The sequence below is a fragment of the Hyla sarda genome, chromosome 9 (genome assembly GCF_029499605.1).
Source record: "Hyla sarda isolate aHylSar1 chromosome 9, aHylSar1.hap1, whole genome shotgun sequence".
Lineage (NCBI taxonomy): Eukaryota > Metazoa > Chordata > Amphibia > Anura > Hylidae > Hyla > Hyla sarda.
The window spans coordinates 72055040-72079148 of NC_079197.1; the positions used below are offsets into that span (position 1 = coordinate 72055040).

The following is a 24109-nucleotide window of genomic DNA, read 5'->3' on the forward strand; positions in this document are numbered from 1 at the left end:
CCCAGTCTAATGGTCAAGTTGAGAGGGTGAATCAGATTTTGGGGGATTAGCTTCTCCATTTTGTCTCCGCCTCCCTTGACGACTGGTCTGATCTTCTACCCTGGGCTGAGTTCTCGTACAACCATAGGGATACAGAATCCACAGGAACTTCACCCTTCTATGTAGTCTATGGACTTCATCCTCGCCCTCCTCTACCCTTACCTTCCTCCTCCGGAGTCCCTATGGTTGATGAAATCCCAATTGGACAGGAAAAGGCGTCCTCCTCCTGAATTTTCACCCGAGGACAAGGTATGGCTGTCTTCTAAATACATTCTCTTCAGAATACCTTGCTACAAACTGGGTCCACGCTAATTGGGGCCTTTCAAGGTCAAGAGACGTCTTAATCCTCTGGCTTATTCACTACATCTGCCTTCTTCCCTCCGGATCCCAGATTCTTTCCACGTCTCCTTCCTGAAACCTGTCATCTATAACTGCTTCACTAAAAAGGACATCTCTCCCACTCCCATCTCTGGCACCTCTGATGTATATTCTGTCAAGGAAATTCTGGACTCTAAGCTCATCAGAGGTAACCGTTTCTTTCTTGTTGATTGGGAGGGATTCGGTCCTGAAGAGAGGTCTTGGGAGCCACAGGATAACATTCAGGATCAGGATCTTCTCAAAAGATTCTTGAACCGTAATAGGAGGGGGAGACCAAAGGAGGGGGTACTGTAACATGCTGCGCTCCAGCCGCTGACTCCGACCGTGAGCGTAGTGTCCCCGACTCCCGGCAGGGCCGGGATTCACATTGCGGGACGCGCCCGCATGTGAATCCCGGCCTGTCCATTACCTCGTTCCACTCCTGCTGCTTCCTCTCCGCCTCGGTGCACCCGTCCTCATCCCTTATGCTGGGGCTTTGAAATTTAAAGGGCCAGTGCTCCCATAATTAGTGAATGCACCTGTCCCCATGTTTTAAGTTGTTTGCACCTCCCACACTTCCCTGCCGGATCTTCAGTGCTCATTGCCTAAGAGAAAGCGTACCCATTGCCTGTTTTGCCTTCCCGTGTTTCCAGACCTTCCTGCTATGTTTTTGACTCCGAACCTTTGCTGTCTGCCTAGACCTTCTGCTACGTTGACTACGCCTCTGTCTCATCCTCCGGTACCTCGCTTTGCCCAGTTACCTGTGTGGTATTAAGGGTAGCGACCTGGGTGTCGCCTGCCACAGAAAATCCATCTGGCTTTGCGGCAGACTCTGGTGAAGACCAGACGCACCTTAGACTCCGCTCCCCGATATGGTCCGAGTCATCAGCCACACAGGTAGAGGATCCACATCCAGCTCCGTGACAGCCTGCATTCAGGTGCATAACAATAAATAATATAGATAAAGCAAGTCCTTACATATAAAAGTAAGAAAGAGCTGCTGGGAGCTGTAAGTCTCTGTCTATGTAGAGGACAGGAGCTTCTTCAGGGTCCTGTACAGTACACACAATGGCTGACATTTATCATTGTCTATAGACTGTTTTTTGTGTCTACAAAAGGCGCAAAAAAGGCACAAGCAGGGTTTATTTGCGCCTTTTGGTTTACACATTTCTGCTGATTTTTAGTTGAAATCCACTGATTTTGGCAATACACATGATATGGAAGGGATTTTCACTTTTTGTGAAAAGGCGTAAAAAAGGCGCAAAGCCACTGAAAAGTCTCTAAAATTACACCAGCCCAGACTTAGCTTAGCTTTTTGGTGTATGTGAAGAGAGAAATTTCAGAAAATGTGACCTGCACAAAATAAATTTCATAAATTTGGTGCTCCTACACATTACCGGCACACATAAAAAAGGTGTAGAAAAATGCTTCACTTACACCTAAAATGATAAATGCCGGCCATTGTCCTTAAAAAGTAAAATGGAGCCGCTCCTACTTGGTGTCCAAAGAAGCAGCTAACTGTGGCACAGGTAGAGTAGTACAGAACATGTAATACCTCCCTGAACTGTAGTGAGGCGCTACCAGACAGGAATTCAGTGCATAAGCTTCTGCAATACAGATGTTTTATTACTGAAATGCCCATTGTGATTGGTCAGTTCTTTCAGCCATTGACATGTTTTGCAGATCTGGACTGTCCCTAGCATTGTATGTTAAGTATGGTTTCAAGTTACAATGGTCTAGAAAAGACTATTGTATTTTGAGGAAATTGTAAGTTGAGGGATCACTGTGTATAGAAGTAATTTTCCAATTTTTTTCATGAAAATGTCAAAATCTGAATTTTTTTAGGGACCAGATAAGATTTGAAATGAATTTGAGGGTCTGTATGTTAGAAATCGCCCATAATTGACCCCATTATGAAAACTGCACCCCACAAAGTATTCAAAATGACATTCAGAAAGTTTGTTAACCCTTTTAGGTGTTTCACAGGAATAGCAGCAAAGTGGAGGAGAAAACTCAAAATCTAAATTTTTTACTAACATTTTCAAACATGCCCTAAAAAATTTGTAACCTCATCTATGGATGTAACATACTCTGTGGGTGCACTAGAGGATTCAGAAGGAAAGGAGCGACATTGGGTTTTTTGGGAGCGAATTTTACTAAAATGGTTTTTGGGGTACATGTCGCATTTAAGTGCCAGAACAGCAAAAAAAAAAAACACATGGCACACTATTTGGAAACTTCACCCCTCAAGGAATGTAACAAGGGGTACAGTGAGCCTTAACACCCCACAGGTGCTTGACGAACTTTTATTAAAATGGGGCCTGAAAATGAAAATTTTATTTTAGTCACTAAAATGCTTGTTTAACCCCAATTTTTTATTTTCACAAGATGTAATAGAAGAAAATTTCCCCCAAAATTTGTAACCACATTTCTTTTGAGCATGGAAATACCCCATATGTGCACTTAAATTGCTCTGCGGGCGAGCTACAATGCTCAAAGGAAGGAGCAAAATTTGGCTTTTGGAGAGCGAAGTTTGCTGAAATGGTTTTTGGGGGGCATGTCGCATTTAGGAAGCCCCCATGGTGCCAAAACAGCAACAAAAGCCCCCACATGGCACACTCTTTTGGAAACTACACCCTCCAAGGAACGTAACAAGGGGTAGAGGGAGCATTTATACCCCACTGGTGGTGGGTGTAATTTCTCACTCCACCCCTTATTACATTCCTTGAAGGGTGTAGTTTCCAAAATGGGGTCACATGTGGGTGGTTTTTTCGTTTATGTCAGAACCGTGGCAACTATCAGCCATTCCAATGCAAATCCCCAATTTAGGCCTCAAATGGACATGGTGCTCTCCTGAACCTTGTCGTGCACCCGCAAAGCACTTTACGTCCACATATTGGGTATTTCCATATTGGGCATTTCGGGGGTCTTTTTTTCCTTTTACCTCTTGTGAAAATGAAAAGTAATGGGCAACACCAGCATGTTAGTGTAAAAAATAAAATAAAACATTTTACACTAACATTGTGGTGTAGCCCCCCAAATTTTCCTTTGCATAGTAAAAGGAGAAAAAGAATATAGTGGTATACAGACCTCTAGGTATATATTAAATAAAATTGGAATATTAGAATTGAGATGTGAGGTAGGTGTGTATGTGCAAATAGACTAGCAGTTGATGATATGAGTAAAAATTAGTTTATTAATGTAAAATATAGTAGTCCTAGCAGGGCCCTTGCTATGGATCTACTTAATATATTAACAACGAATTTGTGAAAAAACAGTTAATAATAAAAATAAATAAATAAATAAAATAATGGGGCAGTCACCAATGGTGGACAGTTATAACGCTTTGTAATCCACAGAGAAACTTTTACAAATGTCGGGTATACTTCAAGTATATTGGTAGTGTTGCAGTCCACTGAAGTTTAGCAAAATAGTAGCATATAAAGTATCAAATATATGCCGGTGCTTCTGCACCACTCACCGCTCTGCTGTGTGCAGGAAACCTGGGATGGAAGCCCCTATTTTCAATAGCTGAGCAATGAGCTATTGAAAAAGGGGTCACTCCCGAAACGCATCTAGCTTATCCACCCCCAGCATTCAGATCACCATTGGAAACCTAACACCATCCTACCATTTGCAACAGCTGGAATCCCTTGCTTTCGGGACCACTGTGCATACATGCGCTCTCCAACACGAGGACGACGCCTTCAGCATTGCTAATCTGCACCTGCATCCACTCACCAGCCACACACCGCATCCTTGTTGCATCAGAATTGGGAAATCCTTGGACTTGCCATTGCAGACATCCACACTGAGCAGGCTGCCAAGCCGAGACAGTCTGCAATACGGAGCCCAGCAAAATAGGGGCTTCCATCCCAGGTTTCCTGCACACAGCGGAGCGGTGAGTGGTGCAGAAGGACCGGCATATATTTGATACTTTATTTGCTACTATTTTGCTAAACTTCAGTGGACTGCAACACTACCAAGATACTTGAAGTATACACGACATTTGTAAAAGTATCTCTGTGGATTACAAAGCATTTCTATGGATTACAAAACCTTATAACTGTCCACAATTTCCTACACCATTGGTGACCATTGGGCCCCCCAGATGTTGCAAAACTACAACTCCAAGCATGCCCAGACTGTCCAGGCATGCTGTGAGTTGTAGTTCGGCAACATGTCCATCATGACTGCGAGCACCGGACCGGTGCTTGCGTCATGCGCGGCAGGTCCCGGCTGCTATCAGCAGCCAGGGACCGGCCGGTAATGGCGAACATCCGCGATTGTGCGGATGCCCACCATTAACCCCTTGGATGCCGTGATCAATACAGATCACGGCATCTGAGGCAGTGCAGTACTTTAAATGGATGATCGGATCACCCGCAGCGCTGCCATGGGGATCCGATCATTCATCTCCTGGGGTCTTCTGTTCTAGTCTGAGATCGAGCAGACCAGAGCAGAAGATGACCGATAACACTGATCAGTGCTATGCCCTATGCATAGCACTGAACAGTATTAGCAATCAAAGAATTGCTATAGATAGTCCCCTATGGGGACTATTAAAGTGTAAAAATGAAAGTAAAAAAAGTTTTTAAAAAAGTGAAAAATTTCCTTTTTTCCCCATTTTACCCCCATAAAGTGTAAAAAAAAATTAATACACATATTTGGTATCACCGCGTGCGTAAATGTCCGAACTATTAAAATATTATGTTATTGATTCCATACAGTGAACGGTGTGAACGTTAAAAAAAAAAAAAAAAAAAGCATAAAATTGCTCCTTTTTTTGTCACAAAAAAAAAATGTATAAAAGTTTTATATACACAAATGAATACACTAATGTACACAAATGATACACAGTCAATAGAAATGACAGATCATGGTGCAAAAAATGATCCCTCATACCGCCGCTTATACAGAAAAATGAAAAAGTTACAGGTCATCAAAATAGAAGGATTTTAAACATACTAATTAGGTTAAAAAGTTTGCCATTTTTTTTAAGTGCAACAATAATAGAAAAGTATATAATCATGGGTATCATTTCAATCATATTGACCCACAGAATAAAGAACACATGTCATTTTTACCGTTAATTGTATGGCTGTAAAAGAAACCTTCCAAAATTTGCAAAATTGCGTTTTTTTTAAATTTATTTCCCCACACAAATAGTATTTTTTTGGGTTGAGCCATACATTTTATGGTAAAATTAGTGATGTAATTACGCAGGACAACTGGTCACGCAAAAAACAAGCCCTCATACTAGTCTGTGGATGAAAATATAAAAGAGTTACGATTTTTAGAAGACGAGGAGGAAAAAACGAAAAAGCTAAAATTGGCCTTGTCCTCTTATCAAAAAAACTTTTGATATATTATAGATTAATGTATGCAGAATAACTTTACAATTGCGTGTTATTAAAAAATATGCTTCTTTCTATTTAATTTTCCACTTTGAAGAAATTACCACTAGGGGTCTCCCTACCAGTCCTGGCAGCAAGCATTTCAGACTCATGCTGGAGTCCTAAACACTACGAGCTGCCAGTCTGCTTTTTTCACAAAGGAGAACACTCAGAGCTGCCAGCCTGCTTTGTTCACAGCCTGTTTGGCTGTGAACAAAGCAGGCTGGCAGCTCTGAGTGTTTAGGACTCCAGCATGAGTCAGAAATGCTTGCTGACAGGACTGATTGGGAAAAATACAATAGAAAGAAGCATATTTTTCATTAACATGCTATTGGAAAGTTATTCAACATTCATTAATCTAAAATATATCAAAAGTTTATTTGATGAGAGGTACCCTTTAAGGTCAAAATGGGCTTGGTCCTTAAATGGGCACTGCCAGATACAAAAACTTTTGATATGTTGTAAAGTATGCAAAACCAATAGGTTTTGCAATTGCTTTAATTAGACAATTTTCAGTATTTCATACTGAAAAAGCCAGTCAAACAACTGCCCCCCCCCCCCTTTCTGCTTGGACACATACTAGTCCTGCTGTGTCCATGCATCATCACCTACATCATGGACACACTTCCTTGATTGAAAATCCCCCCCTGTCAGCTTGTGTCCCACTACTGTCAGTGAGGACAAGCTGGGAGTTGTAGTTTTGCTAATGCTAGGGGAGATGTGAGCAGACAGCATACTGAGGGAGGGGGCGGAGTGAGGCCACGCTCCCTCCCTTTGAGAGGAATTCAGACTAGTGAGCAATAAAAGGTGCTAGACACATAAAAATTTGATGTACATGGTCAGGATTAGGTACTGAGTGATATATTAAAAAATGTTTTTTTTTGTCGGATCTGACGGGTACACTTTAACCCCTTAAGGACCAGGGGTTTTTCCGTTTTTGCATTTTCATTTTTTCCTCCTTACCTTTAAAAAATCATAACTCTTTCAATTTTGCACCTAAAAATCCATATGATGGCTTATTTTTTGCGCCCCCAATTCTACTTTGTAATGACATCAGTCATTTTACCCAAAAATCTACGGCGAAATGGGAAAAAAAATCATTGTGAGACAAAATTGAAAAAAAAAAAAACGCCATTTTGTAACTTTTGGGGTCTTCTGTTTCTACGCCGTACATTTTTCGGTAAAAATGACACATTCCCTTTATTCTGTAGGTCCATACAATTAAAATGATACCCTACTTATATAGGTTGGATTTTGTCGTACTTCTGAAAAAAATCATAACTACATGCAAGAAAATGTATACGTTTAAAATTGTCAACTTCTGACCCTATACTGTATATACTCGACTATAAGCCGACCCGAATATATGCCGAGGCCCCTCATTTCACCCCAAAAACCCAGGAAAAGTTATTGATTGACTATAAGCCTAGGGTGGGAAATACATCATCCCCCCTGTCATCATCCAGACCCCCGTCATTAACACCCTCATCATCATCACCCTGTCATCATCACCTATCATCATCCCCCCTCTTCATCATTACCCTGTCATCATCCCCCCCTTCATCATTACCCTGTCATCATCCCCCTTCATCATTACCCTGTCATCATCCCCCCTTCATCATTACCCTGTCATCATCCCCCCTTCATCATTACCCTGTCATCATTCCCCCTTCATCATTACCCTGTCATCATCCCCCCCCTTCATCATCCCCCCTTCATCATTACCCTGTCATCATCCCACACCACCCCCTTCATCATCACAGCTTGTCAATGTCTGATTTAACAGTGGTCTTCAACCTTCGGCCCTCCAGATGTTCCAAAACTACAACTCCCAGCATGCCCGGACAGCCATCGGCTATCCGGGCATGCTGGGAATTGTAGTTTTGAAACATCTGGAGGTCCGCAGGTTGTAGACCACTGCCCGGGCCTTCATCATCATCCAGCCCCCGTCCCCCCTTTAGTTTTGTACTCACCTCGGCTCGGCGGGACGTTCGGGTGAGCTGGTCCGGGCCATCTGTGCTGCAGGACCGTCCGGTGGGGAGGGATAGTCGTTCCGGGCTATCCCTCCCCACCGGACGGTCCTGCAGCACAGATGGCCCAGACCAGCTCACCGAACGTCCCGCCGAGCGGAGGTGAGTACAAAACTAAAGGGGGAGGGGGGGCTGGATGATGACGAAGGCCCGGGCAGTGGTCTTGAAGACCACTGTGGACCTCAGTGGTTGAAGACCACTGAGGGCGGAGAGTTCACTCGAGTATAAGCCGAGGGGGGTGTTTTCAGCACGAAAAATCGTGCTGAAAAACGTGGCTTATACTCGAGTATATACGGTAACTTTTTTATTTTTCCACGTATGGGGCGGTATGAGGGCTAAGTTTTTGCTCCGTGATCTGAAGTTTTTAGCGGTACCATTTTTGTATTGATCGGACTTTGGAATTTGGAATTTTTTTGCACATACGCCATTGACCGTGCGGTTTAATTAATGATATATTTATAAGTCGGACATTTCCGCAAGCGGCGATACCATATATGTTTATTTTTATTTTATTTACACAGTTTTTTTTTAAATGGGAAAAGGGGGGTGATTCAAACTTTTATTAGGGGAGGGGTTAAATGATCTTTATTCACTTTTTTTTTTTCAGTGTTATAGCTCCCATAGGGGGCTATAACACTGCACACACACTGATCTTTTACATTGATCACTAGTTTCTCATAGGAAACCAGTGATCAATGATTCTGCCGCTTGACTGCTCATGCCTGGATCTCAGGCACTGAGCAGTCATTCGGCGATCGGACAGCATGAAGGCAGGTAGGGATCCGCCGGCTGTCTTGTTAGCTGTTCCGGATGCCGCGATTTCGCCGCGGCGATCCTGAACAGCTCCTTGAGCTAACCGGCATTGTTTTACTTTCACTTCAGAGGCGGCATTCAAAGGGTTAATAGCGCGCGGCACCGTGATCAGTGCTGCACGCTATTAGCCACGGGTCCCGCTATGGCCCCGCGTTATAGAAAGGGAAAGGACTCAGGACGTACCGGTACGTCCTTGGTCCTTGAGATGTTAAAGGGTTAAAGGGGTACTCTGGTGGAAAACTTTTTTTCAAATCAACTGGTGCCAGAAAGTTAAGCAGATTTGTCAATTACTTCTATTAAAAAATCTTAATTCTTCCAGTACATATTAGCTGCTGAATACTACAGAGGAAATGATTTTCTTTTTGGAACACAGAGCTCTCTGCTGACATCACGAGCACAGTGCTCTCTGCTGACATCTCTGTCCATTTTAGGAACTGTCCAGAGCAGCATATGTTTGCTATGGGGATTTTCTCCTACTCCTGACAGTTCTAAAAATGGACAGAGATGTCAGCAGAGAGCACTGTGGTCATGATGTCAGCAGAGAGCTGTGTTCCAAAAAGAAGAGAATTTCTTCTGTAGTATTCAGCAGCTAATAAGTACTGGAAGGATTAAGATTTTTTGATAGAAGTAATTTACAAATCTGCATAACTTTCTGGCACCAGTTGATTTGAAAAAAATATTTTTTTATAAAAAAAATAAATAAATAAAGTTTTCCACCAAAGTGTCTCTTCAACTTTAATCCCCCTGCCCCCGATCTGCGATTGGTCAGTCAGTCCTGACTGACCAATCGCAGGGATAGGAGTGGGGTGGTAGATATCAGCAGTCATCCTGTTACCAATCACCACCCATGTGCGGCAGTGACTGGTAACTCCAAGGGCATACAGGTGCGCCCTTGGGGGGAGATTTTTCATTAAGTGTCTATTGTAGACACAGATCTAACCCTTTACACTGCTTGTCTAATTTACACTCTTGCTCAAGATTTACAAAAGTTGTGCACTTCTTTGATAGATTTTGGGTAAATATAGAAACGCCTCCCCTCGCTCTACCGTGCACTCCTTCTCTACCTCCCATAGTACACTGCTCACATAGCTAGAAGTGCTGAAGCAGCAGTATGTGCCGAAAAAAACTCTGCACAATAGTAAAATCATAAATATTTATAAAAGTACACAGAGGGGGAGATTCTCAAAGAATTTTGTGCCAAAAAAACAAAACAAAACAATTTTGGCGGGAAAAGTATCGACCACATAGAGCTTTCGCCCACCCTGGTAACGTCTGGCTGTTGCTGCTTGGTTGGTATCTGGCTGATAATGAAAAAATGGGGGAACCACACACTTTTTTTAATTCATTTATTAAGAAAAAAAAATGGATAGTGTTCTCCTTATTTTCAGTATCAGCCAGATACCAACCAAGCAGCAACAGCCTGACGTTACCAGGGTGGGTGAGGACCATTGTTACTGGCCCTCCCCAGCCTAAATAACACCAGCCTGTTACCGCCTAGACCCAGTGGCACCATTTTTGACACTCCGGGCCTGTTGGTACAGGCTCTTCCCGACACCTCTGTGGCAGTGGGTACCGGGGTAATAATTGGAGATTAGGATTAGCTGATTTTGGGGCTAACACTAAGCCCCGGCTTAGAAATGGATTCCGTCTATAAGACGGCTTCCACTACTAAGCCTGAAAATTTACTTATAAAAAAAACACAACACATTAAAAAAAAAATTCTTAAAAAAAAACACTCCCCTCGTTAACCATTTTATTGAAATTAAAAAAATGCTGGTCATCGTTAGTGTTGAGCGGCATAGGCCATATTCGAATTCGCGAATATTCGCGAATATATGGGCGAATATTCGTCATATATTCGCGAATATTCGCACATTCGTAATGTTCGCGATTTATTTTCGCATATGCGTAAATTCGCATATGCGAAAATTGACATATACATTAACATAAACAGAAATTCGCATATACGAAAATGTGCATGCGCAAATTTTCGCATATGCGCAAATTCGCACACCGGTATCACACAGTAGTATTAGAGCCTTCTTTACACCACACAAGCTGGAAGCAGAGAGGGGTGATCACTGTGATGTGAACTGTAAAAAAAAATAAATAAAGTATAAAAAAAAAATATATATATGAATATTCGTAATTACGAATATATAGTGCTATATTCGCGAATTCGCGAATATGCGATATTCGCGAATAAAATTCGCATTGCGAAATATTCACGAGCAACACTAGTCATCGTCACAGTCCACCGAACCTGACGTAGTCCTCTGCATTCAGGTATATGAAATGAGAAGAAAAGAAAAACAAGAAATATGGGTTAGTACATTTTTTTTGCACTCTCCCCCCCGGGGAGAGCGCACATAATGCAATGTGTTCATAAACAGGAAGCCTCTAATTGTATCTAAACTACAACTCCCATCATGGGGGCTGTAGTTAAGCAACAGCTGGAGTCTCTCCGTTTGGGGACACTCTGCCAGAAAGGCTCAGTTCCCATTATGCAAAACGCATGATGAGAACAGAGTCAGGCCTGGACTGTGTAGCTCGATCTGTCCCTCTGCCCTTGGACTACTACTCCTATCATGGGACAGAGTCTGTCCCATGATGGGAGTAGTTGTAGTACCGCAGCACTGAGGGATGGCACTTGCATATCCCCCGGCTGTGGGACTTTTAGGACTCCCATCCATGATTCCGTCCATGATGGGAGTTATAGTCCAGGGGCTGAGGTGCAGATCGTAGCAGGTCATTCTGCTGCGATCCGCATTTATTAGGTTAACAAGCCGGAGGCACATGCGGCTACACTGCATTCCCCGCCGGCTCCAGGCTCCTGTAGACATCTCTCACAATTCATAATCGCCGCCACCGGGAGACCGGAGCTCGGATTGGTGCTATTCACCAATCAGAGCTCCCGTCTCCCGGCGACGGTGATTATGAATTATGACAGTGTATACAGTACAGTGGGGAGCACAGTGTAGCCGCATGTGCCGCCGGCTTGTTAACATGAGGGGCAGATTGCACCGGGTCATTCTCCAGAGACCCGCTGCGATCTGCATTTATTACCTGTAAAAGCCGGCGGCACGTGCTGCTACACTGCGCTCTATTCACGCTATTCACCAATTAGAGTTCTCGTCTCCCGGGTGGGAATTATGAAATGTGACAGCTGTATACAGGAGGCGGTGGGTAGCGCAGTGTAGCCACATGTGCCATCGGCTTTTACAGTTAATAAGCGGTTTTCTGGAGAATGACCTGCTGCGATCTGCCCCTGGACTATAATTCCCATCATGGGCAGAGTCTGTCCGTGATGGGAGTAGTAGTCCGAACTGTCCCAAAATAGTCCCGCAGCCAGGGGGGATGTGCAAGTGCCATCTCTCAGCGCTGCGGTACTATAACTACTCCCATGATGGGAGTAGTTGTAATTTAGCAGTGTTGAGGGACGGCTCCTGCATCCCCCGGCTGTCTCGGTAGAACACTTTCCTACGTGTCCTTTTTGGTGGAGTATTTTTGTTTAAAAAAAACGTATTTGCGCAAAAAAAATGCATCTAAACAAAACAAACGCACATGATTAATTAGTATCCACTGTAGAATGCATTACACAATACACAAAAAAATAGAGTACTTGCTTTTTGCTCTATCAAAAAAGACGCAATGAAAGTCACTGCGCAATTTTTGCACAAAAAAAAAAACAAGACTAAAGGGGTAAACTCTATTATAAATCTCCCTCTTTGTCTTTAACCCCTTCCCGCTTTATGACGTATGTATACGTCATGAGCGGGCTCCCGCGATAGAACGCAGGGTCACTTGCTGACCCCGCGTCATATTGCCGCTTCTAAAGTGAATGTAAACTTTGCCAGTTAACTCAGTGGAGCTGTTCGGGATGAAATCGCGGTGTCCCGAACAGCTTGCTGGATAGCTGGAGGATCCCTACCTGCCTCCTCGCTGTCTGATTGCCGAATGACTGCTTCCTGCCCGAGATCCAAGCAGGAGCGATAACATTGATCAATGCCCGGCTATTGCCTGGCAGTGATCTGTGTAGAAAATCAGTGTGTGCAATGTTATAGCCCCTTATGGGAGCTATAACACTGCAAAAAAAAAAGTGTGAAAATAAAGTGTTAATAAAGATCATTTAACCCCTTCCATAATAAAAGTCAGAATCACCCCCCTTTTCCCAATAAAAAAAAACTGCGTAAATAAAAATAAACATATGTGGGATCGCCGAAAATGTCCGAACTATAAAAATATAATGTTAATTTAACCGCACAGTCTATGGCGTACATGTAAAAAAAATTCCAAAGTCCAAAATAGCGTATTTTTGGTCACTTTTTATACCATAAAAAAAGTGACTAAAAAGCGATCAAAAAGTCCAATCAAAACAAAAATGATACCGATAAAAATATCAGATCACGGTGCAAAAAATGAGCCCTCATACATCCCCATATGCGTAAAAATAAAAAAGTTATAGTGGTCAGAAGAGGACATTTTTAAACGTCTACATTTTCCTGCATGTAGTTAATGATTTTTTCCAGAGGTACGACAAAATCAAACCTATATAGCTAGGGTTCATTTTAACCGTAGGGATCTACAGAATAAAGAGACGGTGTAATTTTTACCGGAAAATGCACTGCATAGAAACGGAAGCCCCCAAAAGTTACAAAATGGCATTTTTCTTCAGTTTTGTCGCACAATGATATTTTTTCCGTTTCGCTGTGGATTTTTGGGTAAAATGACTAATGTCACAGCAAAGTAGAATTGGTGGCACAAAAAATAAGCCATAATATGGATTTTTAGGTGCAAAATTGAAAGCGTTATGATTTTTAGAATGAGTGATGAGGAAAAAATGAAAATGCAAAAACGGAAAATACCCTGCGTCATTAAAGGGGTTAAGTACCAGGACCCAAGGGCATACCTGTATGCCCTTCATCCTTAACAGTTTAACCCCTTCAGGACCAAGTCCATTTTGGCCTTAAGGACGAGAGCGTTTTTTTGAACATCTGACCACTGTCACTTTAAACATTAATAACTCTGGAATGCTTTTAGTTATCATTCTGATTCCGAGATAGTTTTTTCGTGACATATTCTACTTTAACAGAGTGGTAAAATTTTGTGGTAACTTGCATCCTTTCTTGCTGAAAAATCCCCAAATTTCAGGAAAAAATTGAAAATTTTGCATTTTTCAAACTTTCAAGCTCTCTGCTTGTAAGGAAAATGGATATTCCAATTTTTTTTATTAACATTTTATTATTCACATATAAAATATGTCCACTTTATGTTTGCATCATAAAATTTATGAGTTTTTACTTTTGGAAGACACCAGAGGGCTTCAAAGTTCAGCAGCAATTTTCCAATTTTTCACAAAATTTTCAAACTCGCTATTTTTCAGGGACCAGTTCAGTTTTGAAGTGGATTTGAAGGGTCTTCATATTAGAAATACCCCACAAATTACCCCATTATAAAAACTGCACCCCCCAAAGTATTAAAAATGACATTCAGTCAGTGTTTTAACCCTTTAGGTGTTTCACAGGAATAGCAGCAAAGTGAAGGAGAAAATTCAAAATCTTCATTTTTTACACTCGCATGTTCTTGTAGACCCAATTTTTGAATTTTTGCAAGGGGTAAAGGAGAAAATTTTGACTTGTATTTGTAGCCCAATTTCTCTTGAGTAAGCCCATACCTCATATGTCTATGTAAAGTGTTCGGCGGGAGCAGTAGAGGGCTCAGAAGGGAAGGAGCGACAAGGGGATTTTGGAGAGAACATTTTTCTGAAATGGTTTTTGGGGGGCATGTCACCTTTAGGAAGCCCCTAGGGTGTCAAAACAGCAAAAAAAAACACATGGCATACCATTTTGGAAACTAGACCCGTTGGGGAACGTAACCAGGGGTAAAGTGAACCTTAATACCCCACAGGGGTTTCACGACTTTTACATATGTAAAAAAAAAAAATAACATTTTACCTAAAATGCTTGGTTTCCCAAAAATTTTACATTTTTACAAAGGGTTAAAGCAGAAAATACCCCCCAAAATTTGAAGCCCAATTTCTCCCGATTCAGAAAACACTCCATATGGGGGTGAAAAGTGCTCTGCTGGCGCACTACAGGTCTCAGAAGAGAAGGAGTCACATTTGGCTTTTTGGAAGCAAATTTTGCTCTGGGGGCATGCCGCATTTAGGAAGCCCCTATGGTGCCAGGACAGCAAAAAAAAAAAAAACACATGGCATACCTTTTTGGAAACTAGACCCCTTGGGGATAGTAACAAGGGGTAAAGTGAACCTTAATACCCCACAGGGGTTTCACGACTTTTGCATATGTAAAAAAAAATTATAATAATTTTACCTAAAATGCTTGGTTTCCCAAAAATTTTACATTTTTACAAAGGGTTAAAGCAGAAAATACCCCCTAAAATTTGAAGCCCAATTTCTCCCGATTCAGAAAACACCCCATATGGGGGTGAAAAGTGCTCTGCTGGCGCACTACAGGTCTCAGAAGAGAAGGAATCACATTTGGCTTTTTGGAAGCAAATTTTGCTCTGGGGGCATGCCGCATTTAGGAAGCCCCTATGGTGCCAGGACAGCAAAAAAAAAAAACACATGGCATATCTTTTTGGAAACTAGACCCCTTGGGGATAGTAACAAGGGGTAAAGTGAACCTTAATACCCCACAGGGGTTTCACGACTTTTGCATATGTAAAAAAAAATTATAATAATTTTACCTAAAATGCTTGGTTTCCCAAAAATTTTACATTTTTACAAAGGGTTAAAGCAGAAAATACCCCCTAAAATTTGAAGCCCAATTTCTCCCGATTCAGAAAACACCCCATATGGGGGTGAAAAGTGCTCTGCTGGCGCACTACAGGTCTCTGAAGAGAAGGAGTCACATTTTGGCTTTTTGGAAGCAAATTTTGCTCTGGGGGCATGCCGCATTTAGGAAGCCCCTATGGTGCCAGGACAGCAAAAAAAAACAAAAAAAAACACATGGCATTACATTTTGGAAACTAGAACCCTCGGGGAACGTAACAGTGTTACAGTGAGTACTTACAGCTCACAGGTATTTTGAACAGTGGGCCATAAAAGTGAAAAATTTGATTTTTTTTTGCACTATATTGATAGTGTTACCCCAAATGTTTCATTTTCACATTGGTTAATAGGGCAAAAGGCCCCCAAAATTTGTAGAACAATTTTGTCAGAGAAAAAAAAATACCCCATATGTGGATGTAAATTGCTCTGTGGACGCACTGCAATGCTCAGAATGGAAGGAGTGAAAATTTTGTTGAAATTGAAGTCGGGGGTCATGTGCATTTATAAAGCCCCCAACAGCAAAAAACAAACAAAAAAAAAACACATGTGACACCATTTCAGAAACTACACCCCTCAATAAACGTAACAAGGGGTATAGTGGGAAATAATACCTCACAGGTTTTTTTGAAAAGTGGGCCATAAATTGAAAAATGTTATTTTTTTTACACTAAAATGCTGGGGTTACCCAATTTTTAACATTTTCACAAGGGGTAATATGAGGAATTGGGTTACAAATTTTTGAGGGCTTTTTCCCCTGACTATGAAAATACATCCACATATGAGGTAACATGCTGGACGGGCGCACAACAAGGCTCAGAAGTCATAGAGACCACTTTGTATTTGTGGCCTATGGCATATCAGTAGCTGACGGTTACATACATTCCGAGGAAAATACAAAAATGAAACAGATTACAGAAAGTACCCACCCTAAGGAATGAAAAAACACAGAGGGAGCCAGCACTGGATGACCACTGGGGATGTGCCCGTAATCCACCCGAACGCCAAGGACGGGTACACTTCACAATCTCTCCGAAGGAAACAGCAACAATCGCCAGGTCCAGTATAGTAGCAAACTGGTATTTATTGCATCAATAACAGCAACGTTTCGGCTAAAAGTGAGCCTTTCTCAAGCATGGTGCAAATGACAATGAGTCAAACTTATATACATAGTGAAGAAACATGATTGGTGAAAATACAAGTGCATTACATTAATCATTAGGCATTGTATCCACCCCCAACCCATGATTGGGTGGATGGGCGGTCATGTGATTTTAGATCTGTCAAAACATCATTAATGAACTTAAACTCTGTGAACATTAATATTATTACTTCCCCACATGGAGCGATGGAGTCAGCAGGGATCAGCAATTCTAAGCCTAAGGAATGGGTATAGGGGTAAAGAGGACATTTTGAACGCACGGGTGTTTCCTAAATTTATTTTCCAGGAATGGATGAAGGGTAGCTTTTGAAAATTGCAATTTTCAACCTATGCTCTGCTTCATCTTTCTGGGAACAACTAACATGTGACTCCGAATTGTCACCTGGAAATACGACAGAGCTCAGCGAGAACTCTTCGCATTTTAGGCGGATGTTTGTTACGGACCTAACAGTTACATACATTCGGAGGAAAATACAAGAAAGGAACACCCACATGTGAACCTATTACAAACTACACCCCCTAGGGAAGGTATATAGGGTGAAGTGGAGATTTGGAAGTGTTCCCTTCATTTATTTTCCAGGAATGGATGAAGTGTACTATGGGGGGGGGGGGGAAGAAAATTGCAATTTTAGTACTGATATGGCAATTATTTTCCCAGAATGATGACCCAGAGTACAGCCAAAAGTAAAAATGATGTCCGCTCCAAACCCTATACTCTGAATCATCATTCTGGGAAGGGGATGTGTGGGGCCATCCCTATTCTGTTACCTCAAATGCGCACCCCGCTCAGGTGGGGAGAAAGCGTTGTGCATTTAAGGCAATTGCAAACCTCCAATGCTGTTGACTCTGTGTCCCATGACCCATTTTTTAGGGGGAAGAAAAAGAAAAGATATTGGGGGTATTGGAAGGTTTTTTTTTTTTTCTTGGGGGGGGAGGGGGGTTGGTATCAAATTTGGAAGACAATGTATCCTGGACTGGTACATTGGAGTCGAATTGTGGGGAATGAAAATTAGGGCAAAGGATGGAAAATTTAGTACTCCATGGAAGTGTGATACTCCCTGAAGCAGCCTATGCAGAGGCCCATATGATCGGGGCAAGTGTCGCATTTAGTGGTGGTGTCCTTCCGAATCCCCCTCTTGCGACACACTCTGCATTTTTTCCTAGATCGTCCCTTCTTTCCAGTGTGGGGGATCACACCTGGAAAGTGTTGGCCGGGGACGATCCGGGACCTGAAGTTCCAGAGGTGCTCTGACCCGCCTTTGGCGGTCACCATAGATGAGGGCCTTTAGAACTTCCTCTTGGAACATCAGGTATGTCCCTGTGTTGCCAGCGTACTTGTACAGTACAAAAGAGTTGTACATGGCAACCTGTACCATGTAGACCGCAACTTCTTTGTACCATACCGTTGTTTTCCGCATGGCATTATATGGCTTGAGGACTTGATCAGAAAGAGCAACTCCCCCATATACCGATTGTAGTCCAGAATACAATCGGGCTTGAGGACCGGTCCCACGGTACCTCGCACAGGGACAGGGGTGATGCCATTCCCATGAATAGTGGTGAGCATAAGAACATCCCTCTTGTCCTCATACCGGACCAACAACAGGTTCTCATGGGAAAAGGCACCGGACTCCAACCGGGGGATAGGAGTCTGCAGGGGATAGGAAGGAAGGCCTCTTTGATTCTTCCGGACTGTCCCACAAGCGAGCGTGGATCTGGCGTCGGGGGATGTGAAGAGAGGGATACTAGTATAAAAGTTATCCACGTAAAGGTGGTAACTTTTATCTAGCAATGGGTGCAAAAGGCCCCAAACGATTTTCCCGCTAACACCCAGAGTGGGGGAACAATCTGGGGGTTCAATGCGGGAATCTTGTCCCTCATACACCATAAACTTGCAAGTGTAACCGGAGGTACTCTCGCAAAGTTTATACATCTTCACGCCATACCGCGCCAGCTTGGTAGGGATGTATAATCTGAGTCTCCCCTTAAAGCTGATGAGAGACTCATCAATAGCGACCTCCCTTCCAGGGACATAGGCCTCCCAAAATCTGGCCCCGAAGTGATTGATGACCGGCCTGATTTTATACAGGCGGTCATACGCGGGATCAGTTCGGGGGGGGGGGGGGACATGCTGCATTATCAGCATAATGCAAACATCTCCGAATGGCCTCGAACCGGGAACGTGCCATGGCCATACTGTAGAGGGGTGTCTGGTAAAATACGTCCCCACTCCAATATTGCCTGACACTGGGTTTTTTAACTAGACCCATATGCAGCACAAGGCCCCAAAAGGTCCTCATTTCGGCTGCATCGACTGGAGTCCAGCCACCGGGTCTAGCTAAAAGTGAGCCCGGGTTAGCGGCGACGAACTGTTGGGCATACAGATTCGTCTGTGTAACCATTAGATTAACAAAGTCATCACTGAAAAAATGACCGAAAAAGTCCTTTTCAGTGAACCCGGCGATGTTAATCTTGATTCCTGAGTCGCCAACAAACTCAGGAATCACGGGCTCGTGGTCCGCTGGCTCAGCCCAGACAAGTTCTCCGGTACGAGGTACCAGTGACCTTGGCAGGGGGGCTTCACTAATATGAGCGCCAGGGGGACTCATACTAGCATGGGGCACATGGTCAAGGGCAGAGGAGGTTTGCGGCACTGCACGGCGGCGTCTCCGCCGCCTTGGTAGCTCATCATCACAACTAGTTGATGAGGAGGACGATGAAATAAGGAAGGTGGGGTCTTCATCGTCCTCTGAGCCGCTCTCGGTGTCGGAGGCAATTATGGCATATGCCTCCTCCGCCGAAAACGCTCTGCGGGCCATTTCCCTACTCTAATGGGGGATACTGGTGTGTGTGTGTGTGTGTGTGGGGGGGGGAAACTTTATTGGTGTATGTGCTATGTGTGGTGTGGTGCGATACTACCTCCCTAACCCGCCCTAACCCTCCCTAACCTAACTAAACTAACCCGCCCTAACAGAAAAAAAAAAAAGGGACTTTTAAAAAAAAGAAAAAAAAAGGGACTTCTAGCGCAAAAAAGCCCTGCGCAAAAAAAAAGCGTTTATCTAATCAGTGGTGTGCGCACTGATTAGCGCTTGTGGCGGCAGGGGGCGCAGAAGTCAGAGGGGGGTCCGGCCACTCAGCCCAGAACAGTGGCTGGTGGCTTGTACACAGACCCCCACACAAAAAACCCGAAAAATAAAATAAAAAAACGCTTAACCCCGAAAAAAATGCACCCGCCTGAACCCAAAAAAAAAACGCTGATCAGTGATAAATCACTGACAGCGGTGGGACAGGCTGCACACACAGGTACGGTCCATCAACACAGTACACGCCTGCTACTGGTGGCACGGACCGCCTATGGGTGCAAAAAAAATATGCATTAACCGAAAAAAGTGCCTTTACCACAAAAAAAAAACACTGATCAGTGATAAATCACTGACAGCGGTGAGGCACGCCGCACACACAGGTAAGGTCCGGCCACACAGTACACGCCTGCTACTGGTGGCACGGACCTCCTATGGGTGCAAAAAGCGCTAGAAAACGTGAAAAAAAGCACCGGCACCACAAAAATAAACGCTGATCAGTACTACGGGACTGATCAGCAGCGGGTCGCTGGCGGACGGCTCTTTTATAACTAAGAGGGTCCGCACACACGCTTAGGAAAAAAAAAAAAAAAAAACTGCGCCAAAAAAAAAAGGTTGGCGGCAGACCGCAGCGACCCAGTAGGGCCGGGGTCACGCGGCTAAAGGTGCTACGGACCCACGGACACCCACTGAGGTACGCCGAAAAAAAAAATGTAAAAACTTTTTTTTTTTTTTTTAACCCAAACCTGTCCCTACCTAAATCTAAAGCTATCCCTGGGGATTTCTGTGCCAAGGGGCCACAGAAAGGGGGCAAGGGGCACTTTTTTTTTTACTGAGGGGATGGTGGGCAGCACGGGGCTCCGTCCTGCTCACCAGATCTCTGTGAAATGGCGTGCAGAACGGAGCAACGTGCTCCTAGCCCACCCAATCTCCTCCCATTACTATGTGATTGGTGTGGCCACTTTGGCCACCCAATCACAACTGTACTGAGGGGGGTGGCCACAATGCCAGCCCCCAGTACAGCACGGATGGTGATTGGTGGTGTATACTACACCACCAGTCACCATCTATATCCGGGTCACAGGGTCACACTTGACCCTGATGACCCGGAACCGCTGCAGAACGCCGGTAAACCTGCCGGGAATCAGCAGACATCCGGCTCCGATCCCCGCCCGGTGAGCGTCGGGGAACAGAATCGCAGCACATCGCTCATCTGAATTGATAAGCGATGTGCTGCGATCGCCGACATGGGGGGCCATGATGACCCCCCTGGGCGATATGCCGTGATGCCTGCTGAACGATTTCAGCAGGCATCCGGCTCCGGTCCCCAACCGGCTAGCGGTGGGGACCGGATTTCCCATGGACGTATGGATACGCCCTCGGTCCTTAAGGACTCGGAATGTGCAGGGCGTATCCATATGCCCTATGTCCTGAAGAGGTTAAGGAATCTTGAACCCATATGACCACATCTCTAATGGTTGGCTCATATCCGTGTCTATAAGGTGTGGTCGACATAGCTGGCAGTCTGCATAGGGGTAAGGCTAGGTTCAGACTATGGAATTTCCGACAGAAATTCAGTCGTAAAATTTCCACCAGAAATTCCGCTTGCTAAAATGTCTAGTGTAGTGAATGGGTTTCCGTTCACAAATTCACACTTCGGAATTTGTGAAGCGGAAAATCCGCTTAGAAATTTCTGCCTGAAGAAAGGCGGTGCTCTTTCTTCAGGCGGAAATCCGCACGGAACACATTGCAGTCTATTGGAGACTGCAGTGTCCACACGGTCCTAGCGCCGACTGATTCAGCCGGCGCTGGCCGCACTCGGAATCTCCAGGCGGAAATTTTCTGCCTGGAGATTCCGTAGTCTGAACCTAGCCTAACAGTCAGACATAGGTTTATCGCATTTTCTGCAGGTGATATGCTTTCGCTTGGAGGTGGCTTTACCACCTTCAGAACTACCACCAGTTTCCATAAAAATTCAATTCTCAAGATGAAAAAAAAAATTTTTTTTTCTTCCTAGGAAAAAAATTGAAAATCCCATACACAATGAAGAAATAGCAAGCTAAAACAAAGGAAAAGCACAATGCAGCAAACCAAGTCTCTCTCCAACTCGGAAGAAAGAACATGGGAGATTTATCAAAACCTGTCCAATCAGATTTCTTCTTTCATTTTTGACAAGGCCTGTGAAAAATGAAAGCAATCTGACTGGTTGCTATGGGCAACTAAACAACTTTTCCTCTGGACAGGTTTTAATAAATCTCCCCCATGGAGTCTTGCAAGCAAGGAGAGATATAGAATAGACAGGGTTTAAAAACCCCACCCCTTTGTGCAAAAAAAATTAAACCCCGCCTCAAATCGTCAAAATCCGAAAACACAGGACAAAATATGACAAAAATGACCATATTTAGAGTAGTTGTCACCAAACTAAACTTTTAATTTATTGTTCCTTATGTAATTATAAGACACTTTGCTATTTACTTGCTGTTAAAATTCTCAACCTTTATATGTTTTTAATGAGGGGCATTTACTAATCTTTTACTATGTAGTCTGTTTTTTACCGTTTTTTTCTACTTCATTTTTGATTATGTGCGACAAATTTACTAAATTGTTGCACGGCATTAATAAATTTGGCACACATAGGCAAAAGTGGGAAATTTACTTCATGTAGTAGAAAAAATAGTCTGTCCCTTTTTCCTGCTGTCTGAATAGGTTTGGCTGCTAGGTTTCCTTCTGGATCTTTTGTTTTTGAGTTTTTTTTTTAGCTTTTTCACCACATCTAAATAATTCAATAACTACAGTGGTCCCTCAAGTTACAATATTAATTGGTTCCAGGACAACCATTGTAAGTTGAAACCATTGTATGTTGAGACCATAACTCTATGGAAACGTGGTAATTGGTTCTAAAGGCACCAAAATGTCATCAGAGATAGGAAAAAGTGACAAAGAAAAAGAAGTAGATAACTAATATAGATAAAGCAAATCCTTACATATAAAAGTAATAAAGATCTGCTGGGAGCTGTAAATCACTGTCTATGTCAGTGTTTCCCAAGCAGGGAGCCTCCAGCTGTTGCAAAACTATAACTCCCAGCATGCCTGGACAGCCAAAGGCTGTCCGGGCATGCTGGGAGTTGTAGTTTTGCAAAAGATGGGGCCACCCTGCTTGGGAAACACCGGTCTATGTAGAGGACAGGAGCTTCTTCAGGGGTCCTGTACAGTACAGGCAATGTCCCAAACAAGTAATGGAGTCGCCCTCACCTGGTGTCCAAAAGAGCAGCTAACCCTGATACAGGTAAAGTGTACAGAACATGTAATACCAGACACCAGTCAGTGCATACACTTCAGTAATACAGGGGTTTTACCAGTGAATGCTCATTTTGATTGGTTGGTTCTTCCAGCCATTGACACGTTTCACAGATCTGGACTGTCTGTAGCATTATATGTTGAGTCTGGTTTCAACTTACGATGGTCCAGAAAAGACCATTGTATGTTGAAACTATTGTATGTTGAGGCCATTGTAAGTTGAGGGATCATTGTAAATTGTAGTCATGGCTCAGAAGTGGTAAACAGCGTTTAGTGTGTGTGTGTGTGTGTGTTTATTACATTTTTTTAACACAGTTTTTTTCTCCCTAAATGTACTTAAACTTTTTTTTTTGGTTACTTCTTCTACAGATCTGTGTATCCTGTGGACTCCTTCGGATTTGGTGGACTACTTCGACGACCAGCGTTTTTCTTTGCTTGATGTTAATAAAATGGTTAACGAGGGCTTGTGGGGGAGTGTTTTTTTGTAATGAAATTTTTTTTAAACCTGTTGTGTTTTTTTTTATTTTACTTTACTAGACAGGCTTAGTAGTGGAAGCTGTCTTATAGACTGTCCATTACTAAGCCGGGCTTGGCGTTAGCCACAAAAACAGCTAGCGCTAACCCCCAATTATTACCCCGGTACCCAACACCACAAGGGTGCCGGGAAGAGCCGGTACCAACAGGCCCGGAGCGTCAAAAATGGCGCTCCTGGGCCTAGGCAGTAACAGGCTGGCGTTATTTAGGTTGGGGAGGGCCAGTAACAATGGTCCTCGCCCACCCTGGTAACGTCAGGCTGTTACTGTTTGGTTGGTATTTGGCTGAGAATAAAAATAGGGGGACCCTATGCGTTTTTTTTTTAATATATTTAATTATTTATTTTAAAAAAAACGCATAGGGTCCCCCCTATTTTATTTCTCAGCCAAATACCAACCAAACAGTAACAGCCTGACGTTCCCAGGGTGGGCGAGGACCATTGTTACTGGCCCTCCCCAGCCTAAATAACGCCAGCCTGTTACCGCCTAGGCCCAGGAGCGCCATTTTTGACGCTCCAGGCCTGTTGGTACCGGCTCTTCCCGGCACCCCTGTGGCGTTGGGTACCGGGGTAATAATAGGGGGTTAGCGCTAGCTGGTTTTGTGGCTGACGC

General features: G+C 43.5%; 1 long non-coding RNA gene across 1 annotated transcript in view; it reads left to right on the top strand.

The window, feature by feature from the left end:
- The window catches only part of LOC130290527 (uncharacterized), a 62167-nt gene extending 38730 nt beyond the window's left edge, over positions 1 to 23437 (top strand). The window contains exon 3 of the long non-coding RNA XR_008847625.1: positions 23334 to 23437. This is a non-coding gene — a long non-coding RNA (uncharacterized LOC130290527). The remainder of the gene's footprint in view (positions 1 to 23333) is intronic.
- Positions 23438 to 24109: the final 672 nt, after the last annotated feature.